Source organism: Orcinus orca, chromosome 18, assembly GCF_937001465.1.
Source record: "Orcinus orca chromosome 18, mOrcOrc1.1, whole genome shotgun sequence".
Lineage (NCBI taxonomy): Eukaryota > Metazoa > Chordata > Mammalia > Artiodactyla > Delphinidae > Orcinus > Orcinus orca.
The window spans coordinates 29,106,422-29,133,017 of NC_064576.1; the positions used below are offsets into that span (position 1 = coordinate 29,106,422).

Sequence of the window (26,596 nt, forward strand, 5' to 3'; positions counted from 1 at the left end):
ATTACATGTTACATCACCTGAACAACACTGCCCACTTCAAAACACACGTGCACACACACAGACACGTACAGACCTGCCCACAGGGTCAGGGACCGCCACTTCCTGGCAGGGGAGCGTGGCTGCAGCCCCCCTGCTGCTCAGTGAAAAGTGTGGGAGCTGTGGAAACCTCCACGGGCTCCTGCTTGACCAAGAGGGTCGCTGGTGAGCAAGAGGGTCAGTGGGAGCTCCCTGAAACCACCAGCTGCAGAATGCTTGTTCACTGGATTGGCTTGTTTTCTTCATGATTGAGAAAAGCAGCTCGGCACACAGGATTTTTAATAAACAGTGTAATATCCCACACACCTTCTTAGAAAACGTGAAGCACATTAACAAAACTCCTAATTGTACTGGAAGATAATGACATTTGGCTTCTTCATGTGGCCACAGACCTTCATTACTGGACAGTGACACTGATCAGAATGCCACCCAGTTACTAGTGTGGAAAATCTGCCATCCGTGACCATAAATATATAAAACTCTGCTTGCTCCGAGCAGTTGGTCTGTGTAGGTTCCATTTGCCCTGTTGGTCACAGATGAGCTGTTGATACCCTTTCCGACCCCAAATAAAGTCCGTTAACAAGTTCCAGCATGATGAGAGGGCCTCACACTGAGAACGGGGGGCCCCTTTCCCTGGGTCTTGTCTGCAGTTGCCTAAAGCGGAAGGGGTTCATCCAGAGCTTCGACGGGGCCCCCCAAAGACGGACTTCATCCCTTTCTATCGCAGCCACTGATCCCACGTGGGCTTCTCGCTCTTCAGCCTCTCTATTTCCGCTTTGTCATTGTATATGGAGTGGATCTGGGTTTAAATACTGCGGTGGGGAGCGCGCTCGGGCTTGATACAGCAGCACTTGGGACACTTGTACAGATCCCTTCTCCAGGCTTCAGCTGCAAACCTCCATGCCTTCTTTAGTAGCATTTCCTTTGGGTACTGCCCCCGGCTGGGTGAGCACGGTCCTCAGGTGAGACACCACAGGGCAAGCACCGCCAGGCAGTTAAAAATGATCCCGTGGACCACGGAGTACCAGAAGTCTTTGGAAGGCAGCAGCAAGGCCAATGTCACCAGAAAGATCGCATAGGTGACCAGAAGCCACGTGACACAGGCGCAGATCCTGCTGCAGCCCAAGTGGATGAACTGGACTCTGTCACGTCAGCCTCGAAGGCAGAGGAGGCTGAAGAGTCATAACAGTCATTGTCACTCAGGAGAGGATGATGTTCAGCAACCCACAGCTGGTGTCCTGATGACGGCATGGTTTCCCTACGCACCCTCTCAAATTATTTCTAAACATTCCTTGAACATTTTGTGCCTTTTCTTTAGGACCTTAAGGTGCATACTGTCCTGTGGGATAGGATACAAGGCCTGGTGGGGAGCGGGGGGAATCGCCTGGCGTTTCAACTCCCAGCCTGCTGCTGGCGGAGACTGCAGCGGACAAGGCAGGGACGCATCACGCGACCGCGCTGCTGGCCAGCGCTGCGTGGGCCCCTGCAGCTCGGCTGGGCGGGGCTCCGTTCTGCCCGGCCAGTCAGAAGAAGGCGGCCTCCTAGCAGACTCGAGAGCCAGAGCCCAGCCTCCCTGAGCATTCCTGCGTGACTCAAATGACCATCCTGCAGCAGCTGGACTTTCTCCAAGGTAGGTTCGTGAAAATCAATACTGCATCTACCCAGGGAAGAATATCTGGTCTAAGGAATCTTCTCTCCTGTGACATTGACGTGTAATAAATAGGCCTTATCTTTTTCTTCCCACTGGGGTCAAAGAGTGATTTGTTCTTGTGAACAAAATGGATTAGCTAATGCAAATTGAAGTACATTGTCTAGAAATTACGTCAGTCCTGAACCCTTCCCCCAGCAAAGAGATTGCTCCTAGGGCTTGTTTATACACGAGGTGTCTAAAGCGCTTGTTAGTGTGCTTAGCACAGCACATGCGCAATAAATGACAATTATTACTATGTGGTAATAATAGTGGTTTGAGATCACCCCAATTAGTAGGTAGTGACTAATCAATACAAAGGAAGTTTCTACCGGGCATAAGCACATGGTTGGATATGTTGCATCACATATGCATATCTACACCAACCTGGGCGAGAGGTATGTACCCATCAGGATTGCCTTAGACAACATGAACCCCCGCTCTTCCTTCCCAAGCCTGGGAATAAGCAGTCCCTGAAGCACATGGTTACATGCAGGTGAACTTCTGAACTCAGAGTTCTCTTAGGAAGGTGGAGAAGAGATATTGTTACGGAGTCCAAGCTCGTGCTGGCTTGCTACACGACAAGCCAATAAATCCAGAGAGGAGGTATTGGGACAAGGTATAGTGCCTTTATTTGGGAAGGCAGCATACTGATAAGACGGTGTCCCAAAGAACCATCTTACCTGAGTTAGAATTCAGGCTGCTTTTATACTAAAAGATGAGAGGGTGTGGCTCGTTGTGCAAACTTCTTGGTGTCAGAATCCTTTGTTCCTACAGTTAGTTGTCCATGTAGGTCTGTTCACAATGTTCCTATAAACTTCCAACAAGACAATTGTTATTTTCTGTTCTGCAAATTTTTATCTCCATATAAATGGAAAAATGTTATACCTTTGGGCTTCCCTGGTGGCACAGTGGTTGAGAGTCCGCCTGCCGATGCAGGGGAAGCGGGTTCGTGCCCTGGTCCGGGAAGATCCCACATGCCGCGGAGTGGCTGGGCCCGTGAGCCATGGCCGCTGAGCCTGCGCATCCGGAGCCTGTGCTCCGCAACGGGAGAGGCCACAACAGTGAGAGGCCCACGTACCGCAAAAAAAAAAAAAAAAAAAAAAGTTATACCTTTGAAGGTCAGAGCCTTGAGAATGGGCTATCCTGTATATTTCAGGCTAGAGGCAACATCTTTTACAAAATGTGCAGAGCCAGCATGACTAAGCATAGGCAACAGACCACAAGGGTTAGAGCTAAAGAAATAGATCTAATATGGAGTCAGGTTTGTTCTTCTCTGTTACAGTTTGGCTACTAGACAGCAGCCAGCAGTTGTCTGTTACAACCCTTAGCTTTTCCACCTCTTTTTCTGCTCCTCCTAGTGAATTCCATAACCATATGGTTCTGAATTTCGTATATGTGTGATGAAGTGAGCTTAAATTTCCATATGGCAATGTTTTCTCTTCTGTATACCCCATGCTCTTTTATGCTTTCAGAGTTTCATATATGCTCTTGTTTCTGCTTGTCATTCCTCTACCTTTCTCATCTTATTCATTCTTCAGGATTTTTTTCATTCATTGATTCATTCAATCTACATCTGACAAATATCTATTGTCTATTATAAGCCAGGCATGTAGACATCATGACAGGAAATATAGACACAGCCTACGATGGAAGAGATAGAGACATAAAGCAACAACTAAAACAGAGCATAGTAAGTGCTACTATGGAGGTATGCATCTGAACTTCGAGTCACCAACTCCACCTAAGATAGGACATTGACCTTGCTGGAGGAGGTAATGTTTAAATGGTATCTGGAAGGAGTCACAAAGGTAGGGGGGAAGAGTAGCCCTTCCAACACGGGCAGGTTCTGAGAGAACATAGTTCCTTCAGGAATGTTAAATGGTAAAGCCTGAGCACCATCCAGTGGTTGGAGAGGAACTTCCTAACCACCTCAGAGGGATTTTATATCAGTCTAAGTAGGTTTGTTATATGTGACAGCTTTATAAGCTCTTCTATACAAGTCAATGAGTCATTGTGTATTCGTGGAGAAAGCCAGAGATTGGAATTAGACAGATCTATATTTGAATCTTGACACTTTCGCACACTGTGTGACTTTGTGCAAGGTATCTCCCTCATCTGAGCATCTTTTGTATCTGTGAAATGGGAAAAAATATGCTTTAATATTATAAGCACCAAAATAAGTTAGTACTTGCAAAACACCTATAAGTGCCTGTCTCATTATGAGTTTTTAGCAAATATTACTCCTCTTCCTTCTGCCTCAATATTAATTAAACTTTGGTTTTAACTTCCTTCTTGAAATTCTCTCCTCACTTGGCATCCGTCATCTCAGTGTTAGAACTGCCCCTTTTGACCTTCACCATGGGTTTCTCTTCCACTGATGGGTCTTCTTTTTCTTAAAGATTGGTTATTTCTAAGGATTTGGCTTACCCTCTTTTCTACTCAATTTTTGGTTGTTGTTAATTTTTTTTAACATCTTTATTGGAGTATAATTGCTTTACATTGTTGTGTTAGTTTCTGCTGTATATTTTCTACTCAGTTTAAGGCAGACTCTATTTCTTGATATACTTTCTAATTTCAGTGCATTCTCCTAAGACTCAGAGCTGTATTTCAACAGCTCTATGGATAACAATATTGTGTTATATATTTATCGTTGTGTAGGGATTTACCGTAAACGTAATGGCTCACAGCAACATTTATTTTTCCATAGTTTCTGTAGGTATGAATCTGGGCCTCCCTTATCTGGGCCATGTGTCTTGTGGTCTTTTATAGGGAGGCAAGCAAAGTGTTAGATGGGGCTGCAGTCTCAAGTCTCCACACACACTCACGTAGTTGGACCATGTTTCCCATGGGTGATTGGACTGAAAGCCTCAGTTCTTTACTGGTTGCTAGGTAGAGGCTTCCCTCACCTCCTTGCCACACGGCCTCTGTATAGGACAACCCAAACATGGTAGCTGGTTTCCCTCAGAGCAAGTAAGAGAGTGAGAGAAACAAGATGGAACTCACAGTCTTTTGTAGTTTAATATCAGAAGTAATTTCCCATTACGTTTGCTATATTTTGTTAGAAATAAATTGTTATGTCTACCCACACTCGAGGGGAAGAGATTATACAAGGGTGTGACTACCAAGTGTCCTTTTAGCAACTACCTACCATACTTAAGAAATTCCTAGGAGGTAGATATTATCCTTGTTTTACAGATGAGAAAATAGCGACCCTGGGAGTTTAAATATACTGCTCAATACTTACTAATAATGTATGGATCTGGCATTTGAAACTTAAACCTGGTTTTTATTTTGTACTTACTTAATTTTATTTTTGTAACAAATAAAAACTATATATTTAGGTCTATAAGTGTTTTGATAGACGTATACATTGTAAAATTATTACCACAAACTGATTAAGATAAACATCACCTCCCATAGTTCCTTTTTTTTGTAGTTAAGAACACAGGGGATCTTAGCAAATTTCAAGTATACAATATGTTGTTATTGACTGTAGTCACCATGCTGTTCATTAGGTCTCCAGAACTTACTCATCTTATAACCGAAAGTGATCAGTAACTCTCCATTTCCCTTACCCTCCAGCCTCTGGTAAATACTATTCTACTCTCTGTTACTGTGTGTTTCAGTTTTTTGGGCTTTGTTTTTTTGGTTTTTTTTTAGATTCCACATACAAGTGAGATCATGCAATATTTGTCATTCTGTGCCTGACTTATTTCGCTTAGCATAATGTCTTCCAGTTTCACCCAAGTTGTGGCAAATGGCAGAATTTTCTTCTGTCTCATGGATGAATAATATTCCATTATATATAAACGTCCAGAATTTTCTTGATCCATTTATCTGTTGATGGACACAGGTTGTTTCCTTGTTTTGGCTACTGTGAATAATGCTGCAATAAACTTGGGAATGCAGGTTATCTCTTCAAGATACTGATTTAGTTTCCTTTGGATATATACCCAAAAGTGGGATTGCTGGATCATATTGTAGTTCTATTTGTAATTTTTTGAGGAGCCTCCAGACTGTTTTCCATAGTGGCTGTACCATTTATATTCCCACCAGCACTACACAAAAGTTCCCTTTTTTCCACAACTTCTGTAATACTTTTTAACCTTTGACTTTTGGGTAATAGCCATTCTAGCAAGTGTGAGGTGATATCTCATTGTGGTTTTGGTCTGTATTTTCCTGATGATGAGTGATGTTGAGGATCTTTTCATATACCTGTTGGCCATTTGTGTGTCTTTGGAAAAATGTCTATTGGATTCTTTGCCATTTTTAGTTGAATTATTTTTTCCCTCTTGAGTTGTATGACTTTCTGATATGTTTTGTATATTAGCTCATATAAAATATATGGCTTGCAAATATTTCTACCATTCCACAGGTTGCCTTTTCATTTTGTTGATTGCTTCCTTTGCTGTGCAGAAATTTTTTAGTTTGATGTAGTCCCACTTATTTATTTTTGCTTTTGTTGCTTGTGCTTTTGGTGTCAATTCCAAAAAACCATTACTAAAATCAATCAAAGGGCTTGTCCCTATGTTTTCTTCTAGGAGTTTTACCATTTCATGTCTTGTGTTTAAGTCTTTAATCCATTTTTGAGTTGATTTTTGCATATGCTGTGAGATAAGGGAAGCTTGCTTTTTATTATTTTCACACTAACCAATAGCTTTTGAGATGTTTTAAAGTTATATTATTTCCAAAGAGGTATTTTCTGTAGCTTATCTATGCCTATTCATGTATATGCAAATGAAGCTAGACCAGAGTTTCGTGCAAATATGGACATAAAAGGAAATCAGTCATCTTTGAATTGTATAATTTATTTTTATTTTTATGTTTTTTTGCGGTACGCGGGCCTCTCACTGTCGTGGCCTCTCCCTCTGCGGAGCACAGGCTCCGGATGCGCAGGCTCAGCAGCCATGGCTCACGGGCCCAGCCGCTCCGCGGCATGTGGGATCCTCCCGGACCGGGGCAAGAACCCGTGTCCCCTGCATCGGCAGGTGGACTCTCAACCACTACCAGGGAAGCCCCTGAATTTTAAGTCTCATTTAACTGGAAGGCAACATAAAACATACTTGAAGCCAATAACTGGTTTATCTGGCTTTGATCCTACCGTCTTTTTTTTTTTTTTTTAATATTGTTAATGTGGACTTGGGTGAGACCATGTCACTGTGCTATGGATGATACCGCTTCCTTTTGATGAAAGCTTAATCCAGAGCCATATTTCTCAGCCTCATAGCCCCTATTGAGGCAGGAGAACCTGCCCCTGGATAGTTCTAGCCTGGGATTTCATCTGAACTAATGTGCCCTGGCAATTGCTTCATACTTACGATTCTTTGGAAAAGTGTCCAGTTGTGTGAATTTCTGAAGATGCTGGTGACAGAATGCTCAGTATGGAATTGCTTTATATACCCTTTTACCTTGCCTATAGTACAAGTCAAGATTAAACTTAGTATTCAATTGGAATAGTTTTTTGGCCACATTTTTTCCCCTGATTTTGTGCTTAATGTATAACTTCTTCACTCTGACATTGTATTACATATATATATATATTTTTTTTTACATCTTTATTGGAGTATAATTGCTTTAAAATGGTGTGCTAGTTTCTGCTTTATAACAAAGTGAATCAGTTATACATATACATATGTTCCCATATCTCTTCCCTCTTGCATCTCCCTCCCTCCCACCCCACCATCCCACCCCTGTAGGTGGTCACAAAGCACCAAGCTGATCTCCCTGTGCTATGTGGCTGCTTCCCACTAGCTATCTGTTTTACGTTTGGTAGTGTATATATGTCCATGCCACTCTCTCGCTTTGTCTATTTTTATATTTTAATAGTTATTTTTAATATATGTTTTCCATTATGAGGTGTCTTCCATCATTTCTGGAAGTATTCAGGGTCTAAACTAGGAACGATTAATAAATATTAAATGACACAAAATTAGCTTAAGGTTTAAATTTACATGAGCCATTTAAAAGAGATTTTTAAAATGTATGTGAATGCCATATATAGAACTCCAAGTACATGCCCACATCTTAAATATTAAGTAGAAATATTTCATTATTATTTATTGAATTCTAATGTTTTCAATTGTAAATTGTAAATATATACTAATAAGGGAAATCACAGTAGTTTGTATGAATTATTTGATCAGGAAAAAGAAACAAGAGAAAAAGGCAAGAACAGTATTTTCAAACTCAAGTCAGAAGCAGAGAGATTTGCTTATTTAACAAATAGATCTAAGTATCATTAGTCATAATTTGGAAAAGTGTAAGCTACTAAATGGAAATTGAATGGCTAAATGTCCTCACAAGAAATGAATAGTATAACACCACTGTTTCTTTGAATATAACTTTTCATAAACTTATAAATTAGAAGATAGAGTTCTCTAGCATGATAATATCAAGACACACAATCAAATATTAAAGAGCATAAGCTCATTATTATTTTTATTTTCAACTCTCTGATGGGACAGTTATATGTTAAAGAGTACTTTTGAAAAACATCAGAATAACATTTCATTTTCTAATATTTCTCTGGATACTCCCTATATTTTGTTAGAACTTGGTCATGCCTGTTGAATGCTAATACGCAGTGTTGGGCCATTTTACTAAAATCTTCTTGAATTGAACATCTAATTTGTCAGTGACAATTTAAAACTTGGCCTACATCAAAGTCCACCCTTCACATGTCTGCAGGTTTAGGTTTGATTCTTTGTGACAACAGCTGGCTGAATGTAAGGGAAGGTCTCTCTCCTCAAAGTTGTGACATTATTGTAGTTATTTATAGATTTCTATCTGAACCAGTGGCTTTATGAGTTAATATTCTGGGAATTATAATGAGAGCCATTGTTTAAACTGCTTTTGGGCTGACTTCAAGTGTCCATAGTCTTATCTTGAAGCTAAACTTCATAGAAAGATGTGTCCAAATATTCGTGTATTAGAACTTCCACAGGATTTGAAAGCTTCAATAAAATAATTTTACTGGTCATATTGGAACTAAGACTCCTATCAGCAAAGATCTCTTTCAGGAGAATGATGCTATAAGATGGTGGAAAACCCATTAGAAATTGTCCTCAGCCATATGTCCTCTGCTAACCATCTTTGTGTGTCTCCTTGGATAAGCCAATCAAATCTCCTGAGTGTATTTTCTCTTTTGTAATGTAAGAAAGTGAACTAGATCATTATTACTCTTTTGGGGTCCTAATTTTCTATGATTCAGTTAAGCAAAGCGAAAATGAACAAAACATCAAGTTGTGTTTCTGCTAATATAGCCTGTAGCCATCCACATATACGTATCACCATTTGATGTCACAAAATTACATAAAAAATGGGAGGAAAACTTTAGGGCCATTTCAAATATAAAGAAACCCTATAGCAATACAAATATAAAGACACTTCTATATGAATAACAAAAACATAAACGCAAAACATTGAGACATTAACTATAATAATATTTCTAATCAGGAAAGGGTTTATTCAGTCCACATAAATTAAGTCAGACCTAAAGATCTAAAATATTTCTTTAAACTAGGACAGAGCATATCTGGCCTTTCACTGAGGAATCATCTAAGTGCAAATCACCTAAAGTCTTTTCCATATGATCCAGAGCAAAGTCAAGGGGAGGCTAGGAGGTATATTCAGATTTCTTGAACTTTAATTCATTTCCCTTTACACTCAGAGTGTTTTCTTAACAAAACTTTTCTTCAAGTCATCTCACAATTTGAAAAATAAAAGAGAAAAAGTATCTTTCAAAAGTGTGTAATGGGGCTTCCCTGGTGGCGCAGTGGTTGAGAGTCCGCCTGCCGATGCAGGGGACACGGGTTCGTGCCCCGGTCCGGGAAGATCCCACATGCCGCGGAGCGGCTGGGCCCGCGAGCCATGGCCGCTGAGCCTGCGCGTCCGGAGCCTGTGCTCCGCAACGGGAGAGGCCACAACGGTGAGAGGCCCGCGTACTGCAAAAAAAAAAAAAAAAAAAAGTGTGTAATTGTTTGGAACTATCAAATTGCTCTGTGATAGACCTGATAAACGAAACAGAAACAGATCTTGGCCGCTCCTCAGTTTCTGCAATGAAAAACCATTCATAGTGGAACCTATCCCTGCCTTTAATATACATATCAGGTTTTTTAATTTTCAATTTAGTTGCTCCTTTCGCACAAAAGTCCATTTTAATTCCTCAGTGAAATGGTTTGAACGATTTGAGTGTTTTTTGCTGAGATGTGAATCAGGAGTCTGTAAGCTGTAAACATCAAGATGTGTTGGAAATGAAGAAAGTAATTCTGTAATTTAAACTCAGAGTATCTTTGTTCACATTGTTAATTGAAGTTTAATAGGCAATAGCCCAAGGACATTGTCATATGGGACTTTTTTTTCCCCCCTCTGATGTCAACACACACTCTGTCAAAAATGCTTCCAAGAATAAGATGGTTTACATATTTTTTAGTTCGTTAGCAAACATGTACAACAATTTTAATCCTTTCTACGGATACCAAGTAAGAATTAAAATGCAATAAGTAACCAACCATGTCACAGCTGGTTTTCATCTCAGAGAGCCCGTCAAGCAGCCGTTTTATTTACAATATGACATAAATGGTCAAAAGTCAGCTTGTTGACAATCGTATCATCATATGCTGTGGACTTAGATTTGGCTTGTCATTGCTAAGACTCTCTCCTGGGAAGTTGTGAAATACTTTCTGCTTAGAGTGAGGAAGAAAATTCCACTTTTGTGTTTAAAGTATAAAAAGGAACTAATTTATTTGTGTTCTGAAAAGGGAAGTGATAATAATTTTTAGGCTGTCATTTTAAATATCTATATTTGTGCATACACTCCATATATAGTCTTTTGTGTGTGTGTAAGTAGCCACTTATATTCTATACATAACACTATACACATAAATAATTATATAAGCACATATAATTATTTTTCTATAAAAGTTATTTTCTTCCTTGCACACACATTTTATTTAGTACTATTTATCTCTACTGATGAAAATCCCATTTTACCAGAAAGATGACATTTGAGATAACGTATGTGAAGATGTTTGGTAAAATGCTTATGGCAAGTCTTCTTGCGTTCACGACAAAATTTTTAAAAGTTCTGTATCTCTTTTGGTCTTTTTCTTTTTTAGTGAAATTATGACATGAGTTGCTTTTGGTGGCAAATACTTGCTTTCCATCATGCATGTCCTCGCAGAGCAACGTGGTAATGCCAAACTGCAAAATCCTAAAACTTCTACAACTTTCTAAATTATTTTCTTGATTTCAGGCACCATGATATATAGAAGTGAGAAAGTAGGCAGGATGGCATTGAGTACAAGGAAAATATAATAGAAACAGGAGGCCAAGGAGATAATAGTAATTCTGAAACCAGAGCAAATCACGATAATGGGTTTTTAGGAGATAGTCACTATGACCCTATATCATCATGGTTCCCTCAGCTGTGAATGGCGTTCAGCGTTTCTACCTTCTGAACCTTTCTCATTCTTTGAAACTTAGCTCAAGAACCCTTTCCTTCCTGAAGCTTTAGCTTCCCTAAAAGTATAATTTATCCCAGTATTTAATCCTGATGCCAAGTTGTTAATTGACAAGAAGAATATTAAAGTCTGAGATTATTTCATTTCAGAGAAATCATCAGCTACATATAAGATTGTAATAATTTCCTCCTTATCAATGTTGACAGTTAGTGAAAGTTCAATGCAATTTCTTATAAAAGCTGAGAAAAGCATTTTAAAACATTTCCTTTGTATCTCTATAGAAATATTTTGACTATTCTAATTTGGCTTGGCTTTGAATTTGTTCTGATGAGAATCTGTAAAATGGGCCATAATTTTTAAGGAAGATAAACCTCATTAAAGTCAGCACAAGGAGTCATTTTAAGTTGTAACAAGGAATGTTTTGATAAATATAAGTAGGAAAATACCTTAACTGTGAATCTCTAGAGCAGGAAAGAAAAGGAGATTGCATGATTACCATTTCTGAAGACATAAGAATATCGCTAATATAATTCAAGACTATAATTGCCATTTGCACAGAAGCATATAGTTTAATGAATATGTTTAAAATAGGGAAAGAGATTAGATAACTTTTTGAAATTCATTTTGATGTAAGTTGGTAGTGATTGAAGTTTAATGAAATGAGATGGAAGAAAATTAGTTTTCCTTTCTATAATTCAAAGGTTATTTTTAAAATTTCTCCAAACCATAGTACAGGCCTATTGTGTCTCTTGTTCTGAAAACCATCCTGCCATTTCCTGATATTACCACTGCCACTGGATCTATAATTAGGATTTTTACTCTGGGCGGCTTTCCAAGGGCAATTCCAAAATAAAGCTAGTGGATGGGCATCCTGAACAAGTGCCAGACAGTAAATCCAACTGGAAGGTAACAGGGTTGCCTTGGCTAATTGCATGATACACACAGTTGCTGACAAGTTTTCTCTTTTTCCTGGTTTCAAACTTATTTCACAGAATATTAATCATTTTACAATGATGTTGAGTCAGAGAATTAACAGTGACCTTGGAGGATATTCATGCTTGCTTTTTAGGTAGGCAATATTGCGGTAATGAGAGTTTTCTGTACAATATTTTGGAATAAACGTCTTTTCATCTTCAAATCTTCAGGCAGGCTGGCAGGCAGGTCAAAAAGATAAATGAATGGAAAAAGAAAGAAAAGGAGAGAAAGAAGAAGGAAGGAGGGCAGGAAGAAAAAAGAAGGAAGGAAAGAAAGGAAGGAGGAAGGGAAGGAGGAAAGGAGGAAGGAAAGAATCCTTTTATTACAGCACCTAATCCTAATGAGTCATTTGGTTTTTGGAACTAAAACTGGATTTTAAAGTTTTTCAGTTAGAATCTGAAGATGAAAAGGAAAAGGATAAAATAAATCACTAAAATACACAACGGAGGAAGAAGCTACCTTTTTCTGGCTTGTCGTGATAAATATTAGGTAATTAAAAAATACATTGGCTCCTTGCCAATGTATTTTACTAAACAGAGAGACCAAACAGAAATCTCTGCAAGTGTAAGATTTTGAGGAGGAAAACGATGGAAAACAATCCGTTATTGGGGCTGTTGTATTTTATTGCATGTATTAACCAGATTTCTGCAGATGGAATAAAGCTGGGTTTATATCAGAGCCATAAGTCTTTCAACTTTTGATGGTTTCTAGCAGGATGTTTTATCAAATGTACTCTCAGACATTCACATAAGTTGGGCTTTTATTTCTGTCCTTAAAATTTAAGGCAAGATTGCCATTTGGGTGCTATTATACAAGACCTACCAATTGCTTTATAAGACAAAGTGTAAAAGGGGAAACTTCCATTGCTAAATTTGTTGTATATTTAACTGTATTTGTATATATTAACTGTATTTTTACATTTTATTTTTATAGAAAAATAATATACTTTTATAAATGTAAATTATATAAAGTATAGTTTATTTAAAATATTTTATAATTAGTGAGATCATATCACATTTACTGAAAGGAATTAGAAAATCTTTGGTCTGCATTCTTTTCCATACTCATCTTATCTTCCTTTACCAAGTTTCCATCTATCTGGACCATTTCAGTCTTCTTTTCTTTTTAATGACAAAAGGAAAGCCCTACTCCTGTCAAATGCCGATACCTCTTATATTCTAACTTCTATTCTTTGGGTATTTCCTCTCCACTTGCATATCCAGTCTATTTCACCTACAGGATCTTCTCCAACAACTTGAAAACCAGCTCTGATAATTCATATCTTTAAAAAAAAGACAAATACCAAAGCTTTCTTTGATTTCACATCCCTTTTAGACCTACTCTGTTTTTCCATTTCTTTGTATAACCCAGAATCCCATAAGAATCATCTGCTGTAGTGTTTCTACCTTCTTACCTATTTCCCCCTTTTACTCACACCATTTGGGATTCTCCCCTCACTTTTCCAAAGAAACAGCTCTTGCTAAAGCCACAGAGGCCTCTCCATAGCCCAAATGCAATGGACCTCTTAGCCCTTAGCACACTAGGTCTCTCTTTTTTTATCTTTCAGACACCATATTTTCTTGTCCACTGTTGTCTTCTGACCTCTGAGTTCTCCTCCCCAGTTCTGTTAACGGTTGCTTCCTTCTCTAAGCAATTGCTTGGAGTTGGGAGTGCTACTGAGGTTGACCTTGAACTGTTTTCAGTTTTTATCCTAGATTTTCTCACTGGGTCAGAGTATCTATTTCCTTGGTGTTCGGTGACATTTATATGGTGGTGACTCTCAAGTTTGTGCTCCCAGCTCAGGCCACTCTTGTGAGCTAGACTTTTATAGTCAGCTTCTCATTGACATCTCACAGATATCAAACAGGCAACACAAATTCCTTAACATATCTAAAACTAAACTCTCCATCTTTGAGTTAAACAACCTTATTCTGGTCTTATTATTATAAGTAATTGGTATCAATCTGCCCCATTACTTGGGCCAGAGAAGAGGAAGCTCTTTGAGATCTCCCTTTGCCTCTCTTCACTTGACACATCAATTCAAAAAATGGTTCCTCTTTTTTCCTCTGGTTCCACTGCTTCCTCAAAAATATATTTGGAACCTATATACTTTGCCCCACAGCAACCGCTGCTACTCTCTCTTCTTGACTTATCTGCTTCCTCTTTCGTTTTTTATCATCCATTCTGTAATAATCAATTATCCATGTCCCACACTTATTTTATATACTTTTAAAATTACTACCCATTGTATTTAGAATAAGATCCCAAATTATAAACATGCCTTAGCAATGTCCTACAGGATCATACCCCTACCCTGCTCTCCAACCTAATCTCATTACTCTTGATTACTATATTCCAGTCATGTTGTCTTTTAATTTTTTAAATGTGTCAAGCTCTTTCTTGCATCAGTGTCTCCATCCCTCATTTCCTCTACCTGAAATACCCTTCCTTCCACTTGCTCCTGAGTGGCAAATGTCCACTCATTCCTCAGGTATTAGCCTACAGTTCACTTCTTGAGATAACTCTTACCATATCTCCCAATCTGAATTAAATTAAGTTGCTCCTGTGTTCATATAGACCATTATTAATTTCATTAATAATTAATAGCATATTTAAGTTTGTTTGTTTGCTTGTTGTTTTTCTCATGCTTGTCTCTTGAATAGATTTTAAGATTCTGGGAGATCCAGGCCCTTTTTTCAACACTATTATTTAATACCTAGTAAGCCCCAGTACTGGGAATAGAGTAGTTATTAAATATTGTTCAATAAATATATCTGAATTATTTTTGGTTACCTTGGTAACCCAGTTTTCCTTAGACTCAGAAATAGGATGATGTGAGCAGTACTACACTGACAGTTATTGTAAAAAGAAGCAGTTACCATTTTGTCATCCCCATCTCTTATCTTCCCGTCTCCAATACCAGGATTGACACTTTCATTGGTATCCAGTTACTTTATGTAAATCTTTATGTAAATCAGTTCTTGGTGGCTTTCTTCAACAGAAAATTATACAAACATTATGCAAAATTGTGCAGATATTTCTAAATTCCAGTTCAAGTTATACCCAGGCCCTGATACACCTACAGAAATGTGAGTGGGAATAGTCAGTGAATATGCAGTTTTATGAATTAACCTGACTCTTCCTGTTTGCTAATATTTTAGAGACATTAGGACAAATGCTCTTAAAAATACACTTGCTAATAGAATTCACCTCAATTTGGGAAAGGCATACATACTACATTTGCTGATAAAGTTCATTTCCTTTTAGAAAAGGCACACATGCTTTTAAAACATTTGCCTGTAAAAGCAGGTTGGAAAAGAGAGACAAATTAAGTAAGCTAAAGAAAGTTCATTTAGAAAGAAAGGTCAAGAGACAATTGAAAAAGAAAACATGTATCTAATCCAGAGCAGTACCAGCATGAGACTAAAGAGTTCAGAGAATGGGAATGGTAAAATACTATAACATATTTTAAAGCTTATAAAAAAGTTCACTTCCTGAGATAACCCTTGCCATTTCTCCCAATCTGAATTAAGTTGCTTCTGTTTTCATATAGACCACTATTATTTTCATTAATAAATTAATAATTAGTAGCATGTTTAAGTTTGTTATTTTGTTTTGTTTGCTAATGCTTGTCTATTGACTAGATTTTAAAATTTAGGGAAATCCAGTACAGAGTATCATAGAGGAGAAAGCAGCACAGAGAGTCAACTCTGAGACTTACAAATGGTCCCTCTCTGTAGTATTTAGTTGAGTCCGGATTAGGTCATACTTGTGAAGAAAATTCTAGTAGCTGGAGGAAAGAACCACATGAAAGGGTTTGAAAAAATAGTATTCAGACTGGACAAGACCAGGATTAAGTCTGTTCTCAGTGAGATTTTAAAAATTTAGAATTCACGGATCATCAGTTAGAGTACAAAGATGTATCCTGTCTTAGTAGTGGGAAAAAATTAACTTTTGACTAAATTAAATACTAGCCTACATAACAAAGCTTAAAGAGGAGACCTGAAAAGATCAAACTGTGTCTAACTAACTGGATGATGTCCCAGAACAAAGCTCATAAATAGCTTTGCTAGGAATATGAAGAAAAAATCAGCACTCAACAAGAATAAATCACAAAGTCTGATATTTAATCAGAAATTACTGGGCATTCAAATAAGCAAAAAATAAAACTCATAGTGAGAAGAAAAATCAGTCAATTGAAACTGACCCTGAAACGACACACGGGAAAATTAATAAATAAAGACATTAAGACAGTTTATGACTATATGTTCAAGAAGTTGGAACAAAGATTGAACCTGTTTTGTAGAAACATGAAAGATATATATATGACCCAAATTAAACTTGTGGAGATGAAAACTATAATGTCTAATGTGAAAAGTACACTGGCTAGGATGAATGAGAGATTAGATATAGCAGAAAAACATTATTAATGAGCTTAAAGACATAGCAATAGAAATTATCTAAAATGAAACACAGAAAAAAACTGAAAAAAAATATGAACAGAAAATCAATAAAATGTGGAATAAATTCAAGAAGTTAAATATACATGCACCTGGAGTCCTGAAAGGAGAAGAGAAAGAATAGGGGAGAAAATTTATTCAAAGAAATAAAGACTGGATAGCTTCCAAATTTAATTAAAGCTGTAAGTGCATAGATCCAAGAATCTCTATGAACCTCAAGCACAAGAAATATGAAGAAACTGTACCAAGGTACATCATTATCAAATTGCTTAAGACCAGTGATAAAGAGAAAAAAAAAACTTAAAAACACTGACAGAAAATAAACAGTGGGTACAGTGGGGAAAACATGGTAACAGCAAATTTCTATTTGGAAACAGAGAGGTAACATCTTTATTGTCTACAAAAATCTCTGGAAGCCTGAAATTCCACACCTAGCATAAAGATATTTCAGAAACAAAGGCAAAATACTTACTGAAACACACAAATGCTGAAAAAATTCATCACCAGAGGAAATGTGCTACAAGAAATGCTAAAGGAAGTCATTCACACAGAAAAGAAAAATTAACCAGATGGAAATATGGGTCTACATGAAGGAGTAAAAAGAAGCAAAATGGAAACTACTATGGCCATTATTAAATTTTTTCTTATTATTTAAATCTTTAAGAATTTTAATTGTTTACAGCAAAAATAATCATGTATTATAAGGTTTATGACATGTTGGAATAAAATGTCTAATAACATCATACAAGCTTGGAGTCAAGAAAACAGTAGTATACTTTTGTCAGGTTCTTATACTATATAGAAATGGTATAATGAACTGGAAAATAGACAGTAATAAAATAAATATGTATGCTGTAAACAATAAGTAAGTAACCACTCAGAAACATCCAAAGGATTTATAGCTCATAAACCAAGAAAGTGAATAAAATGAAATCATAAAATACGCTCAGTTCATCCAAAAGAAGGCAAAAAATGAAGGAAAACAAAATATGAACAGAAAGCATTTTTTTTTAAAAGGACAAATAGTAATATTGTAGATTTAAATCTAACAATACCAATAATCTCAAGTGTATATATATATATATATATGTGTGTGTATATATATATATATATATATATATATATATATAAAGTGGTAATGCTGTCAAACCAAAGAAACAGATCAATTGAATAGAATAGAAAATGGAGAAGTAGAGTCACATATTTATGGACAACTGATTTTGAGCAAGGGTACAAAGGAAATTCAGTGGAGGAAAGGATAGTCTTTCAACAAATGGAAATAACAACTGTATATTCATATGCAAAAAATAAGAATAAATAAAATAAATACCTTGTACTAATACTGAAATTAGTATAAAATGGATCATGTACTAAAAATCTAATCTTATAAAACTTTTAGAAGAAAGCATAGGAGAGAATTTTTGACCTTGGCTTAGGCAAATATTTCTTAGCAACAACAACAAAAGCACAATCTATAAATTAAAAATAAACCACTAAATTAGACTTCATGAAAATTAAGAACTTCTGCTCTTTTTAAGACTGTTCAGAGAATGCAAAGATAAACTTCACACTTGAAGAAGATATTTACAAATCACATATTTGGAAAAGGACTTGTATCCAAAATAGAAAAGGAACGTTCAAAACTCACTAGTAAGAAAACAACCCAACTACAAAATGGACAATATGCATAGACACCTCACCCAAGAAGATATATCAATGACAATAAAAGCACATGCTCAATATCTTTAGCCATTAGGAAAATTCAAATGAAAACCACAATAAGATAAAACCACATACTGGCTAGACTGTCTGAGCAACAGAGCCAGAACAATACCCTCCACCCCCCAAAGAAAGAACACATGGTGCATAATTCTATTTATATCAAATTCTAGAAAATGTAAGATAAACTATAGTGACAGAAAGCAGATCATTTGTGATGGGGAGGGTAGGAGATTTAAGCAGGATAACAAAGGTGCGTGAGGAACTGGGGGGGAGGTGATACATATGTTCATTATCTTGATTGTGGTGATGGTTTGCCAATGTATCTATCTGCCAAAATATTTCAAATGGTACACCTTTAACATGTAGTTTATTGTAAATTTATTGTATGTACCTAAAAGGCTGTTTAAAAGGAGCAAAATATAAAATGTTGGTAGTTTAATTCCATTTATATAAAAATGCAATACATAGCTAACCACAGATAATCACACAAAATAAGACCGAAATAAAATATGCTTGAATTTTAATAATGACATCAGGAGTGAAGCTTTTTCTTTATTACCTTGTTATTAAAGTTTTTGTAAAAGATATATGTAATTTTAATCTTTATAAAAGGTAAAAATTTTGTTAAGTAAAAAAAAAAGGCCAAGCTTTAACTGTGAAAATAACTTTTCCCTCAAGTTTAAAGCACAACTAACTTTACTCTTAAGTTCAAAATACATCTTCCTTTCTTCTCTTTCTTGCCTTCTTTTAAAATAGAAAGTCAACGGTAATGCAATTATCCACTAGACTGCCCTTGGCAAAGTCAAACATGCAAAGAATGCTAAAACTAGACATTTTTCATTAGATATGGGAAAACAAATAAAACTCTGGGTATGAAATGATAACTCAGTATGCTTAAGGGTATACCTGATGCTCTATGATGGAAAGAAAGAAGCTCCTCTCTCGGCCTTCAAGGGCTCTGAAAAATTAAGATTCTCACTGTGTAGGCAGGTCTACAGGAAAAAGGAAACTAGTCAAAGGAGACTAATTAGCCAGGTGGAAAATAAAAGAAAAGAGAAAAAGCATGGGAAAACAGAAGAGGCGGCAGTAGAAGAAGCAGCAGTGGCTAGAAACTTGGAAACTGAAGACAAAGCAGAGATGTTGGAAACAGGCCAGACTTACTGCCTAGCTGATGTCTCTTCCATCCTTGCCTACCCTTCTCCCCAGTGTGCCACTAGGATGGGATTGAAAACCTATGTCTCTTCCCACAATTCTATATTTAAACCTTATTTTGACATTTCCCTTTTTTTCCTATCTATTTTTATGATTTTGTACATATTTGATTCTCCTACTATATATTTAGTTTTTCTAAGAACAGGGATCATGTCCTTTTCTTATTTGTAACTTACCCTCTTTGCCCCCTACTTTTCTTGTGTGAATGCCTAGAAAAGTGCTTTTCAAATAGTTGGGCTAATTGATAGACATTCAGAGTGCTTAATATCAAGACAAACTTTCTGTGAGTTCTATGTAATAGCCTTCCATTCCTCTGCACAGTCTAAGCTTCCCAGTCTCAACTCCGCAAAGGAGGAGCAGATACATGAAACACATTATTAGTGTGTTAAGAGCTAGGGGTATCTTTGCCTTTCAGCGTCACACAATCATCACATTTCCCAAAGACCCAAGGTTATTTCCCCATGTTCTGCTTAAAAAATAGTGAAAAATATAGTATATTTTTATCCTTCGTAGCAAAAATGTCTAAATGCATAATTTAGAGAATTTACTTGTGTGAACTAACCCATAGTAGAGGCAACAGTGTCACTAAACTTGGACACTTTGGAAGAAATATGTGGTTCAGATAATGCTTAACAACTGAGGCATTATTGTACTCTTTGAAAAACAGAGATCCAATTGTTAGGATTCAGTTGGAAGGATGTTCATTTTGGATTCATCCTTCAATACCAGTGCTTGTTAGTTAAGGATTCTAACTCAGTGTTAGAAACCTTTGTCTTTGTGTTTCTGCTGTAAGCTCTGAGAACTCTTTCATATGTCTATGTGTCAATAGGACACAGTCTGAGGAATCTGAAGTCTTCTATTTTAACAATCTAGACATTCAAATGGGGGCCATATGGTTCATGTCTCTAACAGTTAAGGCAAAATAAGATATTTAATTTGGTCACAATTTATATCCTCTCTACACTGATGTCATTCCTGTTTAGTGGTGACCTATGCCCTAGGTGAAATAGAAAACACTGTTATTGGTGGATAAATGCCTTCTCTAGCTAGGCATTCATGTGTTTAGAAGACATGAAAAAGAACATATCTCAGAAAACAAAACTTATACTTTGGGAGGCAATTTTTATCACAGTCCAATTAATGCTCAAAACACAGCTATAATGGATCATCACTTACTTCGAGATTTTCTTTCACTTATAATGGGAAATTTACAAAAAGTAGAATGATTCATTTCAATTCAAAATATCACTAAAGAAATGTGGAACAACATTTTAATGCAGTTGTTCAGCTAAAAACTTACTCCGTTATAAGATATTCAGCAAATAAATTGAGATTCGTTCTGAACATTATTTGCAGAGTCCTATTTAAGGTACTTACTTCATTACGACACGTAGTCAAGGATGTCTTTTGACATTTTGCTGGTTACGTAGAAGATTAAGTTGCCAAGGGAAAGTATCTGAAATGGTTGGAGGGTAACTGGAATAGCTAGATTCATATTATAAGGTGATACAAGCTTCTGGTGTTGTCGAAAATATACTGAGGAAGGATAAGAAGGAAGTAGGGACAAATGGAAGTCATAAATAAGAATTAAACTACCAAAAAAAGGAAAATGTTTAGGAGTTAGAAATGCTGTAAAATATAATCGAAGATTTTGAACAAATCAAAGACAATACCAGAGCCAAAATTTAGCTTAACAAAAGAAAAGTCATACTTTTGTTGAAGTACACCTACAGAAGCATTTTAAGAACCAAAACGTATCACTCGATTTATATTTCCTAAACAATGAGCCCTATTGTTACTTGTAAGGATAAATGTCAGCAATATGAATCTTGTAGAAAAACTAATTTTTGTTAAAGGTATCCAATAATACCTTTAATTTTTTTTTAAATGAGAAAGAGAGGAAATACAGCAGCCCCACTTTTGTCAGTTGGTTAAATAGGCAGAAGTTTATTACATTCAAAGCATCACATTTATCACAGTCTGCTTTGCATTATAGGTCCCAGTAAACTATACGCTTCTAAAGGGCAAGAGATGGGTTTTGGGCATCTGGTGTCACCACAGTTCCTTGCATTTATGTAGGATATTGAATAGTCTTCTGTGTAACATGCTGCTGCCCAGTCTACCGACTGGCTCAAGAATATTCCTCTGGACTTCGGCCTCCAAAGTTACAGTGTAAAGAGGTAGGGATATATAGTTGATACTCATTATTCCTGGCAGTTAATGTTCTATAAAGTTGCAACAAACACTGAATTAGTAGATACTGAACCAGGACATACAGGATTACGTTCTTGCAAGTCTCTGGTAACAACATTTTCATCAACTGAGCCATCCATAACCTTGTTTTACCTGTGTTTCTGTTTAAAGATACTTAATTTAATATATATTGTTAATTCATTAACATTGAACTCAATGGCCAACAGCACTACAAGTAATGAGTGAACAAAACTTATCTAACACACACATTTCCTCCTAAGGTACATCCCAGCTTAGGAACACTAGACAGCCCTTCAGCACTCTACTTGGGGCCTTTTAAAGGGCAAAATTACCCAAAAAATGAGGGAAAAAAAGTGGCAATAAATAGACTGTTAAAAGGGCATTTGTTTATAGTATGAGAGCTGAAATGAGAAGGTAGAGCTTCACCTTGTTCAAAATCAGGTGAGAACATGCAAATCAGGCAACTAAAATTTTTCATTGCTCTTCGTGTGTTTGCAAATGACTATAAAAACACCATGGGTATGGATTTGGGGGTTACGAATAAATGTTAGCATTTAGGCACATTCTCAAATATGGGGTCTGTGAATAAAAAGGAAGCTTAGAATGAGATAAAATGAACATAGGTAGGACCACAGAACAAACCTCATCCAGTTCAGCATCTAAGTCTAAATTCAAGTGCACCTTTGTTTTCCCACTCTGCTCATGTGACATTTTACCAGGCTGGAAAATTTGTGGTATACTTGTGGTTTCCAGCACAAGTCCACAAAATAAATAGGTTTCTAGATTTGCTACCTGCTGCTGTGCCATGCATTGACCTATAATTCTTACCTGAGAAGGGAGTTGACACTTACTGAGAATTGAATACATTGCTAGTTGCTTGTCTTTTTGCTAGTTCTTTTTTTTTTTTTTTTTTTACTGATAGGACTCTGATTCATTGGGGGGAGGACAGCAATATGCTCAATAATAATAAAAAAAAAAACCCAAAACACCTCCAGTACACTTCCAGATAAGGTGATTAAATAAGCACATTCTGGTCAATGAGAAGCAAGCAAAATTTGGCTTGGTCTTCAGGGAAAATGGGAAAGATTAGGTTAGCATGGACCTAGTTGTCACTTCATCTGCTCTATCCTGCCTAAAATAAAGATACAGGGGCTGAAGCATCAGTAACAATGTGACTGAATGACCTTGATGTTGAATGACAATCCCTCACCAAGACTAGTGGAAAAGAAAAATATAAAAGCCTAGATTTCTGATTGTATAATGGAGGTTCATACCAGCCTTGCCTCCAGATTTCCCACTGGAAAGAAATAAAACTTTGAATATTTCTAAGGTTGGTTGGTTTGTTTTTGCAACTCTACTCACTGCTGTCGACCTTCTTTATGTTTCTCTTATTGTTTAATAATGTCATTTCCAAGCTTTCTGATTAATGGTATTCTTTCAAAGCTTCTATACTTTCCTCTGTTACTCAGTTTTTTCTTTGATCCACTTGCTAAGAATTGCACTCACAGTGGCTCCTATTCATTTGGGAAAGCATTTCTGGTTTCCCAAGCTCTTGAAATTACAAAACAAACAAACAGAACAAAAATAATTACCTGTTTTTCCTCCTCTGGTGGAGGCTAAAACCACTCAGGTAATTTCCTGCCCCCATCCACCACCGATTTGTGCTCTGGTATTGGAGGGACATTTTTCATCTAACATTGTTTAACATGTTGTACACAGATATCTTCCTTTGCTATCCTAGTTGCTCTGTCTGTTTTAATGAAAGAGTTTGAGTAGATTAAAATGTGATAGACTCTCTCATGATCTTTTCTCTCCCAGAAATTTAATCTGCATTGTATCTAATATAGCATACTCCCACAAGCAGGTGTTGTCTATATATTCCTTTATCTCTCATTCAGAAAACCTTTCAAGGTAAGTATCACATTTTCAGATGACAAAATGAAAGCCCAGAGAGGTTAAGTAATTTGCCGAAAGTCACCAAGATAGAAACGGTTGTTACCTACATTTGAAGTTGGCTCTGTTTAGTCCATTCCTAAGTGCTAGGTAAACCCTTTAAAAATGACTCTGAAAGCACTATTCACAGCTGTGCTCTTTTTTGTTTGTTTGTTTTGGGGTTTTTTTTGTTTTGTTTGTTTGTTTTTGTTTTTTTTTGCGGTACGCGGGCCTCTCACTGTTGTGGCCTCCCCTGTTGCGGAGCACAGGCTCCGGACGCGCAGGCCCAGCGGCCATGGCACACGGGCCCAGCCGCTCCGCGGCATGTGGGATCTTCCCGGACCGGGGCACGAACCCGTGTCCCCTGCATCGGCAGGCGGACTCTCAACCACTGCGCCACGAGGGAAGCCCCACAACTGTGCTCTTGCAGAGGGATGCTACACCTGGCCTCAAAAAGGTCACAGAGAGGGCTTCCCTGGTGGCGCAGTGGTTGAGAGTCCGCCTGCCGATGCAGGGGACACGGGTTCGTGCCCCGGTCCGGGAAGATCCCACATGCCGCGGAGCGGCTGGGCCCGTGTGCCATGGCCGCTGGGCCTGCGCGTCCGGAGCCTGTGCTCCGCAACAGGGGAGGCCACAACAGTGAGAGGCCCGTGTACCACAAAAAAAAAAAAAAAAAAAGTCACAGAGAACCTCATGATTTTGATGCTTAACTCATGAGTCAAAATACATGTTAAAATAGACAGCTAAAAGTTTCTAGCTGGAAAAGAACGTAGTCAAAGTTTATAAGAGAAGCACAAGTATTTTTGCTAGTAAAAGTCTAGGCAGATTCTAGTCAGGACGTTTGTCCGCATGCGCATTCCCCATGCACCACTGCAAACGTAAGTATCTTTGAGATAAAGAGAACACAGTACTCTGTCTAATAGTAATCATAACTGCTTGACAGCACACATCAGCATTTTGTTACAAAGTTAGCCATTCTAGTTCCTTTACTTCTCTACATAGGACTTTTAAAAGCAAAAATGCTTGTATCGCTCCTTTAACCTTTTCCCAGATCCCTTTTCATTATCTGTGCTCTCCTGAAAGAGTTTAACGTTTCTGTTGGCACTTGCGTGTATAACCTTTTTTCTTTTCCCCAGTTTGCCTTGGATGTTATTTTCTTTTCCCAATTGTTTTCCTTGGATATTATTTTCACCTTTGAACAATGAGGACAGCAAGACATAGGGTATTTAGTTAGAGAGAAGAGGAGGTAAGATGGTATGTACCATGTGCCCATTCCTGCCACAAGTGATTTCCATTTAACATCTAAGTTTATCCTTGCATGGCTGTTTCCTCTGCATCACTACAGTCTCAGCCCAAATGTTATCTCTTTAGATAAATTTTCCATTATCCCTATAGTTAAATCCAGAAGTCCTCTCCCTATCTTCCTACCTCTTAATCAAGGCTCTCTTATTTTCCTTGTAGCACTTTTTCATTCTTTGAAATTCTTACTTAGTTACTACTTTCTATGTTTATTTTCTCTTTTTTCACATTAGAAAGCAAGCTTGTAGAATGGGGATTGGGTCTGTCTTTTAAGTCACAAGACCCTGGCTCCTAGACATTGCTGGATAAGTAATATTTGCTCACACACCATTGTAAAGCAATTATACTCTAATAAAGATGTTTTAAAAAGTAAATAAATAAAAATAAACAATACAATCAAAAGGCAAAAAAAAAATGTATGTGGTTAGGAAAGAAGGTGATGGCACTCTTATGGGATGGTCTTGACTTTCTCAGAAACATAGTAGGTGCAGACTTTGGTATGAGATAAGGCTGCCTTGGAATAAACGTCACAACGGGCTTCATCATTATAATATAGGTTAGATGTAAGCTCTCTGAGGGCAGTCTTCCATGGCACGTTCCTGAATGTCTCCACTGCTAATTGTTGTACCTGGAATATAGTAAATATGTAGAAAATGTTTGTTGATGATACGAATATATGGTTAGAAAAAGAAAAAAATAATATTTGCTCAATAAATATTAAATAGATAAATGATTAGACAAATAAAAGAACAAGGAATTCTGTGCAGATAGAGACTAGGATCTCAACAGAACCAAAATGTTTATGAGGATAAAAACTTGAACAAGAGAAGAAAGAAGACTGGTAAGAAAAACTTAGAAAATATGGATGGAACCATATTTCCTTCGTTCCCTCCAAGGCAATGTACAATGGATTGTCAAGTTAAAATAAATAGGCCTACAACTGGATTAAATAAACAGTCTGTCTTACATTTTCTGTAGGGTGACCTCTGCTATTTTCTTCCTTCTCAAGATTACTAAACAATTACTAAATTAATAAGGAGATTCTTCTATTGAGACTAACTTCCTGGATAAAGCAATCACATGCCAAATAATAATTATGAATATCCTAAGCAAAGCTCATTGCTACCTCATTTACTGTCTGATAGGCATAATTTAGCTGATGAACATTTGTTTGCTCAACTCACATTGACTTAGGTTAATTCTTTCACAGTGAGATTTGGATATAGTAAATTTATGCATTATCTAGTAATTATTGTTATGAGAAGGTCCACATTAATATGTTAAATTTTGCTTTAAGATGTGCTAATTAAGCTTATTGTGTGGCAGACTCAGACCTTACATTTGGAGTTTGTCAGTATTTCTTTCTTGAACTGTCTGGGATATTTTTGTTATTCAACTGTGCTGGTTTAAAAAATAAGGATATCTGCTACAATATGAAGGACACTTTACTCTCTCAATTTAGGTTATAGCTCTATTTATCTGGTGCCAGCAAGGGAATAGGAATTATTATATTTTCAATATCTAAATAATCAGTTGGGTTTTCACAAACTTAAGTGCTATGATTTCTTTAGGGGACAACTGAAAATAACATATCT

The 26,596-nt window shown here is 37.1% G+C and overlaps 1 protein-coding gene and 1 pseudogene across 1 annotated transcript in view; one reads left to right on the top strand and one right to left on the bottom strand.

Moving 5' to 3' along the window:
* The window catches only part of FBXL3 (F-box and leucine rich repeat protein 3), a 631,956-nt gene that overhangs the window by 548,857 nt on the left and 56,503 nt on the right, over positions 1–26,596 (top strand). The gene's annotated exons all lie outside the window — the stretch shown is intronic.
* LOC101290354 (palmitoyltransferase ZDHHC7-like) lies at positions 842–1,287 on the bottom strand (annotated as a pseudogene).